Source organism: Mytilus edulis, chromosome 14 (assembly GCF_963676685.1).
Source record: "Mytilus edulis chromosome 14, xbMytEdul2.2, whole genome shotgun sequence".
In the NCBI taxonomy this organism is placed as follows: domain Eukaryota; kingdom Metazoa; phylum Mollusca; class Bivalvia; order Mytilida; family Mytilidae; genus Mytilus; species Mytilus edulis.
This window is the reverse complement of record NC_092357.1, coordinates 41,930,878-41,950,768: the sequence shown is the minus strand read 5'-3', so window position 1 is coordinate 41,950,768 and position 19,891 is coordinate 41,930,878. Positions and strand designations below refer to the sequence as shown.

At 32.5% G+C, this 19,891-nt stretch overlaps 1 long non-coding RNA gene across 1 annotated transcript in view; it reads right to left on the bottom strand.

Moving 5' to 3' along the window:
- LOC139503621 (uncharacterized) overlaps positions 1–3,383 on the bottom strand; it is a 9,652-nt gene extending 6,269 nt beyond the window's left edge. Inside the window, exon 1 of the long non-coding RNA XR_011659146.1 lies at positions 3,264–3,383. This is a non-coding gene — a long non-coding RNA (uncharacterized lncRNA). The remainder of the gene's footprint in view (positions 1–3,263) is intronic.
- Positions 3,384–19,891: the final 16,508 nt, after the last annotated feature.

Here is a 19,891-nt window from a genome sequence, read left to right as displayed (position 1 = left end):
ATTAGTTTCAGACCGAGTTTCAGCAAGATAATCATTTCCTCTTCCTCTACCGTTTTTGAAAATACCCCCCCCCCCCCCCCCCCCCCCCAAACCCCACCCACGCCAATTGACCTCAAACGGTCTATTTTCACCCGCAAGTCTTTGACCTACATTTACAGGATAAGACTTTCTGTTATGTCTTACCAAATGAATTATAAAAATAGTTAAATCATAATGTTGAGTAACAGTAAGGTTAACAGGCGGTCAAGCAAAAACATTAATATATCTTATTTATTTTTATTCACATTTAAGATTGTATTTATTTAAAATCTTAGAGGTCATGTTCATGCCATACTTTACCTACGAATCAATAAATTGAAATAGACTGCAATATGAGTAACGCATTGTTGATGGCCGAAAGATTACCTATAGTCCGGGATCAGAAGTTGGACTGTTGAATGTACATACATGTATACATGTACATTTGTAAAAGGCTAAATCTGATCGATTTATATTTTGTAAAGAGTTCTCTATTTTTAGTGACAGTTCAAATTCACAATACTCTAAACAGGTCTAAAAAAAAATTTACAGAATCATATGATACCTTGGTCAATTTGTTCTCACATGAAATGTTTGCCACTGGACGTTCGAAAATATCGTTGGTTTCATGATCACTGCACATCTGAATTAAATGCCATTGACCGTAAAGTATTAAACATTAAATAAAATCGAATTGCACAGAAAAAAGTTGCAAACTATAAATTTGTTGACAATCGAAACTAATTCAATATTGTCTTGCAATCGGCAAAACTTAATGAAACGTTACTGATTTGTAAGCGGGGATATTTCAAAACGCGATGTGAAACCATTTAGTTTATTTTCTTTCGCACCACTTTCCACTTAAACTTAATTATTTTAACAGTACATCTTTAATTGTTAGTATTCAATTTATCAAGTCTCGTACGCATGCGTGTATGTATATTATTAGCTTCCAACAATTATAAATTGCGTATGTATAAAAAGATTGCAGCTAGTTTGATGTTTTCTCAGCATATTTAAAGTTGCATGAATACAAATGTACGGTTTCATCTGATGTTAAGATAATATGTGCTTCAGAAATTAAGTACGATCAGATTATTTGATAGTGACGCTGCTGTGCAATACTTGGCGTTTCAGTTCGTCATGCTTCAAGTCCTTTGAAGAACATTGACGTCTAAGATGGTACTTTTAGAGAAAGTAATCTCATCGCATTTTACTCTATTTCAACTTATGGTTTTTTTTTCTATTTTATTGAAAAGAGGTATTAACAAGTACTTATACTAATCAAATTACGAAGCAACATATATTTTCAAGTTAGGAAGATTAAATTTAAAATTTTAATATTTTGTTGCCTAGTAAATAAAACCTTGTGGTTTATTTTCTTTGTTACAATAGTTTATATATATATACAAGTTTAGATTTGTTAAGAAAAATCAATTTTGATTGAAGTATACATTTAAAAATATGTGTTATTAAACTGATTGTATCGGTATATTTTCATAACATAAAAGGGCAAATCAGCAATGTGTTGTTTATACTGCTCGACTTGTTCTGCAGCAAATATTAGAAGAAAGATTATGACATCATTCAATTGGCATCAAAAGCGAGATGTTCATTGCTAATTTGAAAAAGTGGAAGGATTTTTTAGTGGAAATTTTCCATCCTCTTTCTAGATCGAACTATCTAGTATAAAAATTAGATATTTGCTGCTGGACGTTATCTAACTTACTCGCATGAGGTCACTTTTAGGTTTCAAATCTAATTCTTTCTGATCAATATTTTCCGTTCCTGATTAACCCTTTATTGGGTCAATTGTTCTAATAGCTTCATATTTTAACTTTTAAATAAGAAAAGACAGATAAATATTTTTGTTGTCTTTTCGTTACACTTTTTGTCATGTTCATATTCAGTTTTGACTGTATTCCTTCGACAAATCATGTTAGATTGTCTCTTTGGTATTGTATCTTTCATTTATCATTACTGTTATCGCGATTGTTCTGTTTTCATATTTCAATTGATTTACTTTAACAAGTGAAGATAAGTTATAACTGCTGAATATAAAACAAACTAATTAGATATAAAAAAAAAAGAAGATGTGGTATGATTGCCAATGAGATAACTATCTACAAAAGACCAAAATGACACAGACATTAACAACTATAGGTCACCGTACGGCCTTCAACAATGAGCAAAGCCCATACCGCATAGTCAGCTATAAAAGGCTCCGATAAGACAATGTAAAACAATTCAAACGAGAAAACTAACGGCCTTATTTATGTAAAAAAATGAACGAAATTAAAACAAATATGTAACACATAAACAAACGACAACCACTGAATTACAGGCTCCTGACTTGGGACAGGTACATACATAAATAATGTGGCGGGGTTATAAGAGACTGTTTTCATATTTTTGTTACCGTCGTTTGTAATTCCTCTCATAATGTCGTTGATAGAGTGTAGCTGTTGCTCTGAAGTGTCAAATTTTATATCATCGTTTCGTAAATTTTACGGACATTATCACCAGTTAGTTGACCGATATGGAAAATCTGTTTTCACAGTTTGGCTTTATAAATATTTTGATATGAGCGTCACTGATGAGTCTTATGTAGACGAAACGCGCGTCTCGCGTACTAAATTATAATCCCGGTACCTTTGATAACTATAATATGACGACGGATAGATATCAATTGTCAAAACTACATATCTATCCCCTTTTTGTCGAATGTAACCTACCGAATTATATTTATCACCCAGGTTTGAACAAACATGAGCAACACGATGGGTTACACATATGGATCAGGTTCTGCTGACCGTTCCAGAACACTTGAGATAATCCCCAGTTTTTTCTGGGGTTTATTTTGCTAATTCGTTAGTTTTTTGTCTCGTGTTTTGTGTGCTATTGTGTGTCGGTTGGTGTTTTTAATATTTAGCCATAGAAAAAGTAATAAGAAACAACCTTGAAATTTATATAAATGAAATACATCAATCTAGGTAGAATAACTGTAACAAAAGTCCAAAAAAAGGGGGCCTGGATGAGGTTCCCTTAATTCTGTATTTGATTATTTAAGCAATTTTCTCTATATTTCCCAATTATTGTGTATTCTGTTATTTTAAAACTCCATTATTTTCTATTTCTTCATTTTTGACCTATTTTTCTCTATGCCTTATTATTTTTTGGTCCATTATTTTGTAACTTTTCACTGTTCTGTAAGCTCCATCCAGACCCTTATTGTAACTACATACCTATGCTTAAATATCCACAGTAAAATCGTTGCAGCAATGTTTTTAAGTTAACCATGGAAATAAGTGATGTTCTGTAGTAAGCGTACTGTTAAAAACCTCAACTTTTGTTAAGTTTAAAAATAAAATATGTCTACAAATATATATCCTACTGTTAAACATTGAATTGTAAAACAACTTGATTTAAAAAACAGAATTTCAGCGCTCCAACAGTTAAATTAAAAATTGATACATTTCTTTCGATGACATGAAAAACATATACATATTGCTATGACGATTTTTATCAGACAATTATTTCTTAGAACTGTGTCACGAATTCAAAGCTTTAAAGAACAATAGGTTTTCCGCGTCAATATCAAATGCTGAAAGCTACATCCGCAGAGATCACCTGAGAATGAGATAAAAATCATTTTAACATTCAATATTTAACAATCTCAATACAGAAAATGAAAGGTTCCATAAGGTTTTTCTTGATGTGTAAAAATTGATCCGGATTTTTTTCAGGGTCAATCGATAACGTTTCCGTAGTTTATATTATTCACTTCGCTGCTTCATTTCGTGAAACAGGATGTATGTAGGAAGTAATAAAAAGGAGACATTTCGACATAAGCTTCCAGTTCATTTGATTTTCGTGTTTTAAATCCCGAGTTATATTTTCAAAGCCTAATTGTGAAACGCGCCATTTTGTTAAAATAACTAGTCGTTCTCATTAATTTTATAAAAAAATCTTAAGAGAATACCATTACCAACTGCCTCGGCCGACTAAGTATTAGCACTTCATCGTTAACGTCTGAAACTGTAGTATGACAATTTTAGCAGACTCTTTGATTATGTCATGCCACGTGTATGTTAATTGATTTTTAAAGTTTTTTATGACTTTTTTTTCGGTTTATCATGTCTAAACTGTCTTAAATCGAGAACGAACATGTGCCGTCTAAAGATGTCGATATTCTTCTTCTTGTAAATTTAAAGGGTTCAGTTGGGATATTTGGTCCTTAGTACTCCCTAACTTCGAACTTAATTTTTAACTTTTTTATTTTGACCGTCACTGATGAGTCTTCTGTCGATGGAACGCGCATCTGGCGCAAATACAAAATTTCAATACTGGTATCTATGATGAGTTTATTGGCATTGCCAGCTTTACAAATTGATTTTCACTCAACTTCATTTGATTCACGAAGAGTGACTGCATCTTATGAGTGTATTTCAGCATTGTCGCCGTTGATATTTGCGAGCACTTGTGTCAGAGTGACCTTCTTATTACCTTCTTCTGACTTTGAAGTTAAGCAGACGAACTTTTATACAGGTTCTGCTGTTTCTAGCCATTTCAAACTTTTTCCAAAGGAAGCACATTAAAATAGATATAGGAAGATGTGGTGTGAGTGCCAATGAGACAACTCTCCATACAAATAACAATTTAAAAAGTAAACCATTATAGGTTAAAGTACGGCCTTCAACACGGAGCTTTGGCTCACACCGAACAACAAGCTATAAAGGGCCCCAAAATTACTAGTGTAAAACCATTCAAACGGGAAAACCAACGGTCTAATCTATATAAAATTTGTTTTATCGATCGACTTATTTAGCTTGAATTGTCTTGTATCATATGCAATATGATTAACAACAATTATAGGTTAAATCGTTTAAAGGGGAGACAAATCATTTGTCGGAAATTGGTGTTTTTTTCAACATCCGCCTAATGCTTTAGTTGTTATATAAATTCTACAAAACAAAAACATTTAGACAAATTCTGTGTAACAGTATCACCAATAATCGAAGGAAGTATTTTGTTTCTTTAAAAATATATCTATTACAGCTTACTCAAAAGATCAAAGGTATTAACTTTGTCATGGCACCGTCGAATAACAGCATTTAACGCGATTATAATCTGCAGAGTACAATGGGTAAAATACATCAAAAAACCAACTTCAAATTTGAAGAGATTTAAAATATCGATTTGGTTACTGGAGAATTCCGGAAATAAGAGAATTGAAAAATAAGCGAATTGGACGACTTTGGCTAAAACTGTTTATGATTCAGTATAAGTTTGTGTCATGCTTTGTTAGTATTTTGTTTTTAATTAAGGGGGCTCGCGGGTCTAAATCAAATTGTTTTTCCTAATATAGTATTTCTCTATATTTTTTCATAAATCAACTTAATCATATACTTAATAGAAAAATGAAATAAAAAAAATGGGGTCACCGTTCATTTAAGCTCACAATCTGCCTCAAAAAGAAGCATACATTTTTGTTAATGTCCTTTTTTTCTGTTGAACTACAAAAAATGTAGTAGGAGAAATAAAGGTAATATCGAATTTAAAAAAGAACTAAATTACAGAAATCGCTAAAATTTTACAATTATTTAGTTTATGTAAAGCTTATTTGAAAACAATAATGAAAAATATAGGTCACATATGAGTTAGACACAGGCACTTGTCTCAAAAAAACATTTCCTGTATACCTTAATATAACACGTGTTATATTAAGGTATACAGGAATTTTTTTTTTGAGACAAGTGCCTGTGGAGTTAGAGAAGATATTTCAATGTTAATGCCAAAAAATGGCATTTTTGCACCAAAAGGGAGATAATTTGGAGCTTTTTCATTTGGATAAAAACATTTTAAAAGTCATCTGGGGCCAAACCAAATCGATTTTTTGGTTGATTTTTGTACCATATCATAAAGTAATAACAAATAGTGTAATAAATAAAATTTGTAATGAAAAAACAAATATTTAATTTTTTGCCGAAATTTTTGTACACGCGAGCCTCCTAAAGAGAAAAATGTAGTTTAAATTTTCTGCATTAAATAGGTTAATAAAATTTATTTTGTTTTTTTAATACATCTTGTAAAGAGGATATATTTTTCAATTTAAATATTGTAAAATAACTGTATATAGAAACGGCAGTTTGTTACTTTTTTTGTTACAATATTCCTTGCAATTCGATTAGTTGTAAAACAGTTTGCGAATACATCATTTTAGAGGAGAAAATTTTCAAGGGAGACAATTACATTAAAACATTATCATCAATAATTGATTGAAATATTTTATTTCTTCAGCATTATATCAATTACGGTTAATTCAAAAGATGAAAGCTATATGAGTGTGCTATGACAACCTTTAAAAACATAATTAAGTCCGTTTATGAATTGTTTATGGAGTATAATGGACAATAAACTTCATTTATTCACCATTGTACTTTAAAAATTGCAATTCTACGATAGAATTTTAAACATCGATTCTATCAAAAAATCATGTCAAAGATGTTTACTTTTCAAAGCGGGTGAGCAACAATACAAAACAGTTTTGTAACACGAGTTGAATACACTTTCAACATTGAGCATGCGCCAGTACTGGCAGTGAATAGTTTTTGAGTGGGAGGAAAAGATAAAAAAAAAAATGCTTTATATTTATCTTTATTTTAAATACTGGTAGCTGATTTTACTTGCATTGAGAATTTCATTAAGTAAATAATCGTTCTGCGAAAAAAAAGGTGTGAAGAAAAAAGATCAAAACCTATAAAATCAAAGAGTAACAATTAATTTGGACTCTTGTGGAGAGTGGTCTCATTGACGATCATACCACATCTTCTTTTTTATCAATACTTGAAACCAAAAAAAAGAGATAAATAAAGAAAAAACAAACTTTACAAAGAAAACAACCAATTTCTAGCATCTGGCACAGAACCCACATTAAACCTGTATCTCTTGCTCCGTTTATGGTATCTGCTGTGGTTCTCTCTGAACGTAAGAGAATCTTTGCAACAGCTATTCCATAAATGATTCCTAACTGTACAAATGTATGCCCTGTTCAACATAGCATCTTACATCAATGGAAAAATCTGTTCTTTAAGCCGGTCTAGGGAATTTGCAGGTTCGTTTATTAGTTCTCGTCTTGATTAAATGTAGTATATTGCCACTGGACGTTTTGCCAACATACATTGTACAAAATATGTGATATATAAAAAAACAAGTATAAAAAAATAAAATTCCAAGACAATTCAAAAAGTATCCATAAATACTAACAAAATGAAACGCTTATTCCGTGGTACAGACATTTTCCGATGAAAAACGTATGTTAAATCTGATTGTATAGCTAACTAATCGTCCCACTTGTATGACAATTGTTAAAAGTTCCATTTTATTGGCCAAATTGGGAAAGAACGAACATTATAAATGGAATCAAGCAGCTAAAACTATGTACACATATTTCATTCTGAATATTATATTGCATAAATGTAAGGAAATAGCCGTCTTTATGCCTCAGCCTAGATTTTATCTACATGTAAGAGAGCAAAACATGAGAAAATAAACTATATCGATCTATTTAAAAGTATATATCATCTGCTATGTTAAAATGTAAAATTTAGCTGCAAGGGGAGATAAATGTTGTGAACTTTCTCCTTCTATAAATGATGGATGGAGTTGTCTATCTTACTACGCATAACATAATAAATAAAGATCGTTTTACAAATGTAAAACTATATTTCTTTACGCATCAAATTTCGTCGCAGTAGTCCAGTTGTGTATTGATTATTACATAACAGGTCTGTATTTGGTCTTTATCTTTTTTCATTTTTGAGGTTATTTTTATATATTCTTATTCTTCTTTTCACTAATTTTCAGCACCTAGTTATTCTTTCCCTCTATTTTAACCACTCCTTTATTTATAAATGGTCTAACCTTTAATTTTCTATCTAGTAAATCACATTCAAACATAAAATTCTGTTTGATATATGTACCAGGTTGAAATAGTATATGTTATTCAGGTCTTAGACGGGGTAAATACGATGATATTCCTAGGGTTTACATATACATATAAACCCTAAGTCTGGAATGTCACCGTATAAAAACAGAATTACACATATATTACGGATATACATGTACATGTACATTGTACCTGTCTTAGTGTCTATTCCTGTGCAAGAATTTGTTTAACATTAACAATGCAACATGTATATTCATCAATTATATATATAATGGGATGTTTATTGTTTCTAAATATTTTGAGTAAACTATCAAACACGGTGGGTATGGTTGTCCTGCGAGAGAACGTTCTGTGCTGGTGATTTGGTCCTGTCAGGTGCTGGTGGGTCCTGATTCTGTGCTGGTGGGTTTGTTTACATTGTATCAGGACGGCAATAAAACGACTGTTTTGTTGCTTAATTTTTCTCTGATTCGTCATAAGTACCATGCAAAGTATATTACAACAATATTATATTGCAAAAGTCGTGCAAGTTCCTTAAACGGAATTGTCCTGACGCTGTGCTGGTGATAAGAAAAAACGGTCCTGGTTCTGTGCTCCTATGTCCTGGTTCTGTGCCTTTATATTTTAGTTAAAAATGGCACATATTCAAGATCATTGATACTGTTATTGACTAATTAACTGTTGTCTGCTTTCTTGAAATTGACATTGTTGTGAATCTGTTTACTGTTATTATGAGAGAAAAAATAGCCCTATTTTTTTTTCTTTTTTTTTTTTAAATTAACTGTAATCTTATTTATTGGCCTGTTAATGGAACCCTTCTTGCCCCCTTTTAAGATAAGAAAATATGTTTACGATTTTCGGGATTACGATCATTTTGCAAGATCACCAAAATACGTTGTAATTTATACAATACTTATATAAAGTAGATGATGTGGTATGTTTGTTGTCAATGGACAAATTTCCATAATAAACCAAAGGAAGTATGTGTTAACAACCATACGTCATCGTACGACCTTCAACAATAACCCATAAAATAAAAATGTAAAAGGTTTTGCATAAAAATGGAGAGCAAAAATATAGAACAAAGGACTTTCTGAGCGTTTGAAACATATGTCTTTAGCAGCTTAAAACACATTTGTTTGTGAACAATTTAGTGCTGACTATAAGAATGACAATAGTATTGCGGGTTTGTTTGGTTTTTTTTTTTTGGAAGGGATGGGGGATAAGTTAGAGCGAGGTTACAGTGAAAGTTTTAAGCTTGGAATAGTTTCTCGTAAGATTTAAAAGTTGTATTTTAAAAGAAAAATGTATCTTACAGCTATTAAGAATCACTTGCTGTATCTGTAAGATTTTTTCAACATAATTTTTTTGCCTGAACGGTTATCAGGTATTTTTTTCGAAAGTTCGATAGAACACTAAAAAAAAATTCGCTATTTTATGAAAGGGCAGACTAGAATATGTCAGAGAATGAAGACGAGATAACCTTTGTACAGAGATTTTTGTTATGTTTAGCATGGGATCAACACAAGGGTACATATAAAGATCTATTTAAAAGTATTTGAAACTACCGTTTGCTTTGTTAATTGTGCCTTGAATTTCAAAAATTTCAAATATCTCGTAGCTTCATACTACCAATTGAGTATAAAACAAGTATATAAGTTTAAAAAAAAAAAAGAAATTCTTAGATTAAACACCTACATTTAACTTTAAAAGGTCATAACAGTTTAAAACAATACAAATCTACACACACACAAAACTGGCTTACTTTCAACTGGTTATCAACCCGAATCGCTATAAGATCATATATAAGCTCACCTGTGTCGAGGGGTCGTGTGAGGCTCATGTATTGTCTTGGCGTCCGCAATTACAAAAAAGATCTTTTCTGAAATTACTTGACCAAATGTTACCAAATGATTTTTCAAAAGTGAATCTAGGGAAAACAATATTCATCAACAAATATTACCACTGTCTGTTAAAATATATTCGAGTTTTTAGTTACAGCCGATTCCATTGAGTATGTAGGCAAAGGTAATATCTTTGATTAGCTTGCTTGTTAGCTAAACCGTGAATTCAGTGTTAGGTAAGGTATACTACCCTCCTTTCGAAGTAGCCTGGTCCTACATACAGAAAGATGTGTCCTTTGTCGGACTAGTCTACTTGTAAAGTTTACATAACCTAACAATGACTTTTCTGTTCAGCAAGCAAGATAACCAAAGATATTCCCTTTGTCTACACACTCATTGAAATCGGCTTTAATATTGCAAAAGTTCAAGCAATTAGGGCAAAACCTACCGAGTAAAAAAAATCAAAAGGCCAATGTCTATCTACCTTGCACATTTCAGAAAATTCAGATCAGATAACGAAACTGGGTCCAGCAACATTTATAAGCAATTTAAGATTTTGACCCTCACAGTTTCCATTCACCACAAATATTTCGTTACAACGAATCATTTTAAATACAAAAATACCAGTTGCAGACTTTTGTTTATCTATTAATATATGTATACGGATAAAGCTATGAAAGGCAGCAGGGTCACCAGAGTGAGAAGTCCATGTCATCTGAAATAAATGCTAAGCATAGATCTAAAAAGCGACAGATAATCATGACATTATAAAAACTCTCTTCTTCGACTTTTTTCGAACAAATTGACACATAAAATGAATTATATAGTATTATGGAATTTTTAACTTGTGTTCAATTCATTGGTTACACCTTTTACTAGGATAACAATCCTGTCAAGTATGAGCTGGGGAAAATATTTCAGAAAAGAAGATGGAAATGTGAAAGTTTCCGTGTGTCAGGTACAACAGCATAAGAACAGCTAACATGCCTCGTCAGGGTGAAAGCTAAAAAGTCCACGAAAATTTGATTTAAAGCCTTTATTCGTTCCAACAAAGTTATTGAGATTTTGTTGAGGATTCATTTTAACCATCTACGACAACAAGAATTTTTTTTTTAGAATTTACAGCTCTTCTATAAATATATGCGGAACGCTAACAAACATGTCTATGCAGCATATGCTTTGATCATTGTTGAAGCATCAATGTAAGGGGCATTTAATATCTTAATAAAACTATTCTTATTTTAGATACTATATATTGTTATCTGATATTGGACGAAAGATGTTGCCCTTTTATGTAATTATGTAATACAAGTTACGATTATTTGAAAACACATATTAAACAGCCAAATGGATGCCCAAGAGCTAAAATAGGAGTCATAGATCCTATTGACAACAATTATCTGCCCAATTTTATTGATTTTGTAACATTTGTTTCAAATATGACCAACTTCTTATCCAAAGTCACCAGCACCGTATCAGGACCCACCAACACAATGACAGGAGCCACCAGCACAATATCAGGACATGAATAAATTGAGAAAATGCTAAATTTTAATAAATTGCAATGATTTTTCACAAAATAGTTTTGTCGTGTGGATTGCGGTATAGAAAGCGGACTCTATGAGCATTTTTGTTTTATTTTTTCAGTTCTAGATTTTCTGAAAATGAGCATTTTTGTGTTACGCTTACTGAAACAGTTTAGAGGGTCAACTTTTTAATGGTTTACATATGAACCCATAAGAAACAAAATTGAAAAGTCTCAACTGTTTTATTCCATTTTTTATGAGTGAAAACGTCAAAAATCATCATTTTCGTCTTTGTTTACATTTTTTCATTGATAACCAGCACCCGTCAGGACCGAATCACCAGCACAGAACGTTCTCCCGCAGGACAACCATACCCACCGTGATCAAATGCACCTTTTTTTCTGGACATTTTTTTTCTTTTAAGAAAATGATTTGAATAAATGTTATATTTCAAGTTTGTATTTGTATGTGCTTGTGACTTTGTTAACATATCTTGAAATGCACAACCTGATATGCACAATTGCATACATTGTATTTTGTCTAAATAAAATCCTTACAAAGATTTCTTTATTTTCAGATTTCAGTTGTTTTTATCAGTTTATAAAACTCGCATATTTTGTTTTAATACAAACCTCGCAATGATTTTTAAAGTAACACCCCCCCCCTTTTTAATCTGTTTTAGAAACAAAACGTACACGTCCGACGCGCTTTTTATTTTATTTTTTTTTTCATTTTGAAAAGCAAGTATGTACAAGAACACAAAAAGGGACCTGATATAATTGCAATTTCAATCTCAGACAATGACATACCATTTCTCTTCACATAACTAAATATTGTGCGTCAAGAATCCTTCTAAAACCTAGATTGAACTTAGGGAGAGCTGTTTTTCTCTTTTCCTGCCAACAATTGCATATGTATCGATTGTTTGTGAGTTGCTTTAGTCCAGAAAGTGTTGGGTATGTATTTCTTAGAAGGACGATCATTGTTGTATGAGTTGTTATTGGCCTTGAACTTGGTGAACTGCCAGTACTTTCAGATCTGTAATTAGATTCTTTTGTTGTACCATGTCCGCTTTGTGATTTTTTTCAGATGTTTTTTTTTCTGAAAACAAACGGTGACAATATTTTTTAAACCCAGTCATCCTTGGGGATATGAATACAAGATACTGAAATTTATAATAATATTTGTTTGATAAAAAGATTTTTTTAGGCCTGCAGTTGTGATCAGGTTTGACTACATGTAAGTACAAACGATACGAGTATCATACATATTTTATGGAAATAAACAATGTGACATACAATGACTGATATTAAACATAATTGAAGTTAATACGGAATTTAAAGTTAAAAAAACGAAATATAATTATGACTGTGTACATGGCGTAAACGCTTATTAAACGTTTTTGTTATTATGCTGTGAGGACCACACCGACTGTAGTTTTGCAAATACACTTGTCTTATTTCAAAAGTCTGACATGAGATCGATCAATGTTGGAAATTAGGGAAAGATGTTTTTTAAAAACGTATTGGATCAGGCTGCAGGACTTACTAACTTTATATACCAAAATATTTTCTATGACACATGTTAACTAGAGGCTCTCAAGAGCCTGTGTCGCTCACCTCATCTATGTTCATATAAAACAATGGACACAGATAAATTCATAACAAAATTGTGTTTTGATGATGGTGGTGTGTTTGTAGATCTTACTTTACTGAACATTCTTGATGCTATAATTATTTCTATCTATAATGAACTTGGCCCAGTAATTATAGTGCAAAATATTTTCTAAAAATCTACAAAAATTTACGAAAAATGTAAAAAATTGACTATAAAGGGCAATAACTCCTAAAGGGGTCAACTGACCATTTCGGTCATGTTGACTTATTTGTAAATCTTACTTTTGAACATTATTGCTGTTTACTGTTTATCTCTATCTATAATATTATTCAAGATAATAACCAAAATTTCCTTAAAATTACCAATTCAGAGGCATCAACCCAACAACTGGTTGTTTGAGTCATCTGAAATTTTCAGGGCAGATAGATCTTGACCTGATAAACAATTTAACCCCTCGTCAGATTTTCTCTAAATGCTTAAATTTTTCAGTTATAAGCCAAAAACTGCATTTTACCCCTATTATCTATTTTAAGCCATGTCGGCCATCTTGGTTGGTTGACCGGGTCACCGGACACATTTTTAAGACTAGATACCCCAATGATAATTGTGGCCAAGTTTGGTTTAATTTCTCCCAGTAGTTTCAGAGGAGAAGATTTTTGTAAAAGATTACTAAGATTTACGAAAAATGGGTAAAAATTTACTATAAAGGGCAATAACTCCTAAAGGGTCAACTGACCATTTCAGTAGTGTTGACTTATTTGTAAATCTTACTTTGCTGAACATTATTGCTGTGCACTATTTACCTCTATCTATAATATTATTCAAGATAATAACCAAAAACAGCAAAATTTTCCTAAAATTTCCAATTCAGGGGCAGCAACCTAACAACGGGTTGTTCGATTCATCTGAAATTTTCAAGGCAGATAGATCTTGACCTGATAAACAATTTAACTCCATGTCAGATTTGCTCTTAATGCTTTAGTTTTTGAGTTATAAGCCAAAAACCGCATTTTACCCCTATTATCTATTTTAAGCCATGTCGGCCATCTTGGTTGGTTGACCGGGTCACCGGACACATTTTTAAGACTAGATACCCCAATGATAATTGTGGCCAAGTTTGGTTTTATTTCTCCCAGTAGTTTCAGAGGAGAAAATGTTTGTAAAAGATTACTAAGATTTACGAAAAATGGTTAAAAATTGACTATAAAGGGCAATTACTCCTAAAGGGGTCAATTGATCATTTCAATAGTGTTGACTTATTTGTAAATCTTACTTTGCTGAACATTATTGCTGTGCACTATTTATCTCTATCTATAATATTATTCAAGATAATAACCAAAAACAGCAAACTTATCTTAAAATTTCCAATTCAGGGGCAGCAACCTAACAAATAGATGTTCGATTCATCTGAAATTTTCAAGGCAGATAGATCTTGACCTGATAAGCAATTTTACAACATGTCAGATTTGGTCTTAATGCTTTAGTTTTTGAGTTATAAGCCAAAAACTGCATTTTACCCCTATTATATATTTTAAGCCATGTCGGCCATCTTGGTTTGTTGACCGGGTCACCGGACACATTCTTAAGACTAGATACCCCAATGATAATTGTGGCCAAGTTTGGTTTAATTTGGCCCAGTAGTTTCAGAGGAGAAAATTTTTGTAAAAGATTACTAAGATTTACGAAAAATGGTTAAAAATTGACTATTAAAGGGCGATAACTCCTAAAGGGGTCAACTGATCATTTCAGAAATGTTGACTTATTTGTAAATCTTACTTTGCTGAACATTATTGCTGTGCACTATTTATCTCTATCTATAATATTATTCAAGATAACCAAAAACAGCAAAATTTTCAAAAAATTCCCAATTTAGGGGCAGCCACCTAACAACGGGTTGTTCGATTCATCTGAAATTTTCAAGGCAGATAGATCTTGACCTGATAAACAATTTAATTCCCGTCAGATTTGCTCTTAATGCTTTGGTTTTTGAGTTATAAGCCAAAAACTGCATTTTACTCCTATTATCTATTTTAAGCCATGTCGACCATCTTGTTTGGTTGACCGGGTCACCGGACACATTTTTTAGACTAGATACCCCGATGATGATTGTGGCCAAGTTTGGTTTAATTTGGCCCAGTAGTTTCAGAGGAGAAGATTTTTGTAAAAGATTACTAAGATTTACGAAAAATGGTTAAAAATTGACTATAAAGGGCAATAACTCCTAAAAGGGTCAACTGACCATTTCAGTAGTGTTGACTTATTTGTAAATCTTACTTTGCTGAACATTATTGCTGTGCACTATTTATCTCTATCTATAATATTATTCAAGATAATAACCAAAAACAGCAAAATTTTCCTAAAATTTCCAATTCAGGGGCAGCAACCTAACAACGGGTTGTTCGATTCATCTGAAATTTTCAAGGCAGATAGATCTTGACCTGATAAACAATTTACCTCCGTCAGATTTGCTCTTAATACTTTAGTTTTTGAGTTATATGCCAAAAACTGCATTTTACCCCTATTATCTATTTTAAGCCATGTCGGCCGTCTTGGTTGGTTGACCGGGTCACCGGACACATTTTTTTAGACTAGATACCCCAATGATGATTGTGGCCAAGTTTGGTTTAATTTGGCCCAGTAGTTTCAGAGGAGAAGATTTTTGTAAAAGATTACTAAGATTTACGAAAATGGTTCAAAATTGACTATAAAGGGCAATAACTCCTAAAGGGTCAACTGACCATTTCAGTAGTGTTGACTTATTTGTAAATCTTACTTTGCTGAACATTATTGATGTGCACTATTTATCTCTATCTATAATATTATTCAAGATAACCAAAAACAGCAAAATTTTGTTAAAATTCCCAATTTAGGGGCAGCAACCTAACAACGTGTTGTTCGATTCATCTGAAATTTTCAAGGCAGATAGATCTTGACCTAATAAACAATTTAATTCACGTCAGATTTGCTCTTAATGCTTTGGTTTTTGAGTTATAAGCCAAAAACTGCATTTTACCCCTATTATCTATTTTAAGCCATGTCGGCCGTCTTGGTTGGTTGACCGGGTCACCGGACACATTTTTTTAGACTAGATAGCCCAATGATGATTATGGCCAAGTTTGGTTAAATTTGGCCCAGTAGTTTCAGAGGAGAAGATTTTTGTAAAAGATTACTAAGATTTACGAAAAATGGTTAAAAATTGACTATAAAGGGCAATAAGTCCTAAAGGGGTCAACTGACCATTTCAGTAGTGTTGCCTTATTTGTAAGTCTTACTTTGCTGAACATTATTGCTGTGCACTATTTATCTCTATCTATAATAATATTCAAGATAATAACCAAAAACAGCAAACTTATCTTAAAATTTCCAATTCAGGGGCAGCAACCTAACAACGGGTTGTTCGATTCATCTGAAATTTTCAAGACAGATAGATCTTGACCTGATAAACAATTTAACTCCTTGTCAGATTTGCTCTTAATGCTTTGGTTTTTGAGTTATAAGCCAAACACTGCATTTTACCCCTATTATCTATTTTAAGCCATGTCGGCCGTCTTGGTTGGTTGACCGGGTCACCGGACACATTTTTTTAGACTAGATACCCCAATGATGATTGTGGCCATGTTTGGTTAAATTTGGCCCAGTAGTTTCAGAGAAGAACATTTTTTTTGAAGATTACTAAGATTTACGAAAAATGGTTAAAAATTGACTATAAAGGGCAATAACTCCTAAAGGGGTCAACTGACCATTTTAGTAGTGTAGACTTATTTGTAAATCTTACTTTGCTGAACATTATTGCTGTGCACTATTTATCTCTATCTATAATATTATTCAAGATAATAACCAAAAACAGCAAACTTATCTTAAAATTTCCAATTCAGGGGCAGCAACCTAACAACTGGTTGTTCGTTTCATCTGAAATTTTTCAGGCAGATAGATCTTGACCTGATAAACAATTTATTTCATGTCAGATTTGCTGTTAATGCTTTAGTTTTTGAGTTATAAGCCAAAAACTGCATTTTACCCCTATTATCTATTTTAAGCCATGTCGGCCATCTTGGTTGGTTGACCGGGTCACCGGACACATTCTTAAGACTAAGTACCCCAATGATAATTGTGGCCAAGTTTGGTTTAATTTGGCCCAGTAGTTTCAGATGAGAAAATTTTTGTAAAAGATTACTAAGATTTACGAAAAATGGTTAAAAATTGACTATAAAGGGCAATAACTCCTAAAGGGGTCAACTGATCATTTCAGTAGTGTTGATTTATTTGTAAATCTTACTTTGCTGAACATTATTGCTGTGCACTATTTATCTCTATCTATAATATTATTCAAGATAATAACCAAAAACAGCAAACTTATCCTAAAATTTCCAATTCAGGGGCAGCAACCTAACAACGCGTTGTTCGATTCATCTGAAATTTTTTAGGCAGATAGATCTTGACCTGATAAACAATTTATTTCTGTCAGATTTGCTCTTAATGCTTTAGTTTTTGAGTTATAAGCCAAAAACTGCATTTTACCCCTATTATCTATTTCAAGCCATGTCGGCCATCTTGGTTGGTTGACCGGGTCACCGGACACATTCTTAAGACTAAATACCCCAATGATAATTGTGGCCAAGTTTAGTTTAATTTCGCCCAGTAGTTTCAGAGGAGAAAATTTTTGTAAAAGATTACTAAGATTTACGACAAATGGTTAAAAATTGACTATAAAGGGCAATAACTCCTAAAGGGGTCAACTGATCATTTCAGTAGTGTTGATTTATTTGTAAATCTTACTTTGCTGAACATTATTGCTGTGCACTATTTATCTCTATCTATAATATTATTCACGATAACCAAAAACAGCAAAATTTTCTTAAAATTCCCAATTTAGGGGCAGCAACCTAACAACGGGTTGTTCGATTCATGTGAAATTTTCAAGGCAGATAGATCTTGACCTGATAAACAATTTAATTGCCGTAAGATTTGCTCTTAATGCTTTGTTTTTTTGAGTTATAAGCCAAAAACTGCATTTTACCCCTCTTATCTATTTTAAGCCATGTCGGCCATCTTGTTTGGTTGACCGGGTCACCGGACACATTTTTTAGACTAGATACCCCAATGATGATTGTGGCCAAGTTTGGTTTAATTTGGCCCAGTAGTTTCAGAGGAGAAGATTTTTGTAAAAGATTACTAAGATTTACGAAAAATGGTTAAAAATTGACTATAAAGGGCAATAACTCCTAAAGGGTCAACTGACCATTTCAGTAGTGTTGACTTATTTGTAAATCTTACTTTGCTGAACATCATTGCTGTGCAATATTTATCTCTATCTATAATATTATTCAAGATAATAACCAAAAACAGCAAACTTATCTTAAAATTTCCAATTCAGGGGCAGCAACCTAACAACGGGTTGTTCGATTCATCTGACATTTTCAAGGCAGATAGATCTTGACCTGATAAACAATTTAACTCCATGTCAGATTTGCTCTTAATGCTTTAGTTTTTGAGTTATAAGCCAAAAACCGCATTTTACCCCTATTATCTATTTTAAGCCATGTCGGCCATCTTGGTTGGTTGACCGGGTCACCGGACACATTTTTTAGACTAGATACCCCAATGATGATTGTGGCCAAGGTTGGTTTAATTTGGCCCAGTAGTTTCAGAGGAGAAGATTTTTGTAAAAGATTACTAAGATTTACGAAAAATGGTTAAAAATTGACTATAAAGAGCAATAACTCCTAAAGGGGTCAACTGACCTTTTCAGTAGTGTTGACTTATTTGTAAATCTTACTTTGCTGAACATTACGCTGTGCACTATTTATCTCTATCTATAATAATATTCAAGATAATAACAAAAAACAGCAAATTTATCTTAAAATTTCCAATTCAGGGGCAGCAACCTAACAACGGGTTGTTCGATTCATCTGACATTTTCAAGGCAGATAGATCTTGACCTGATAAACAATTTAACTCCATGTCAGATTTGCTCTTAATGCTTTAGTTTTTGAGTTATAAGCCAAAAACCGCATTTTACCCCTATTATCTATTTTAAGCCATGTCGGCCATCTTGGTTGGTTGACCGGGTCACCGGACACATTTTTTAGACTAGATACCCCAATGATGATTGTGGCCAAGGTTGGTTTAATTTGGCCCAGTAGTTTCAGAGGAGAAGATTTTTGTAAAAGATTACTAAGATTTACGAAAAATGGTTAAAAATTGACTATAAAGAGCAATAACTCCTAAAGGGGTCAACTGACCTTTTCAGTAGTGTTGACTTATTTGTAAATCTTACTTTGCTGAACATTACGCTGTGCACTATTTATCTCTATCTATAATAATATTCAAGATAATAACAAAAAACAGCAAATTTATCTTAAAATTTCCAATTCAGGGGCAGCAACCTAACAACGGGTTGTTCGATTCATCTGAATTTTTAAGGCAGATAGATCTTGACCTAATAAACAATTTAATTCAAGTCAGATTTGCTCTTAATGCTTTGGTTTTTGAGTTATAAGCCAAAAACTGCATTTTACCCCTATTATCTATTTTAAGCCATGTCGGCCGTCTTCGTTGGTTGACCGGGTCACCGGACACATTTTTTTAGACTAGATACCCCAATGATGATTATGGCCAAGTTTGGTTAAATTTGGCCCAGTAGTTTCAGAGGAGAAGATTTTTGTAAAAGATTACTAAGATTTACGAAAAATGGTTAAAAATTGACTATAAAGGGCAATAACTCCTAAAGGGATCAACTGACCATTTCAGTAGTGTTGCCTTATTTGTAAGTCTTACTTTGCTGAACATTATTGCTGTGCACTATTTATCTCTATCTATAATAATATTCAAGATAATAACCAAAAACAGCAAACTTATCTTAAAATTTCCAATTCAGGGGCAGCAACCTAACAACGGGTTGTTCGATTCATCTGAAATTTTCAAGGCAGATAGATCTT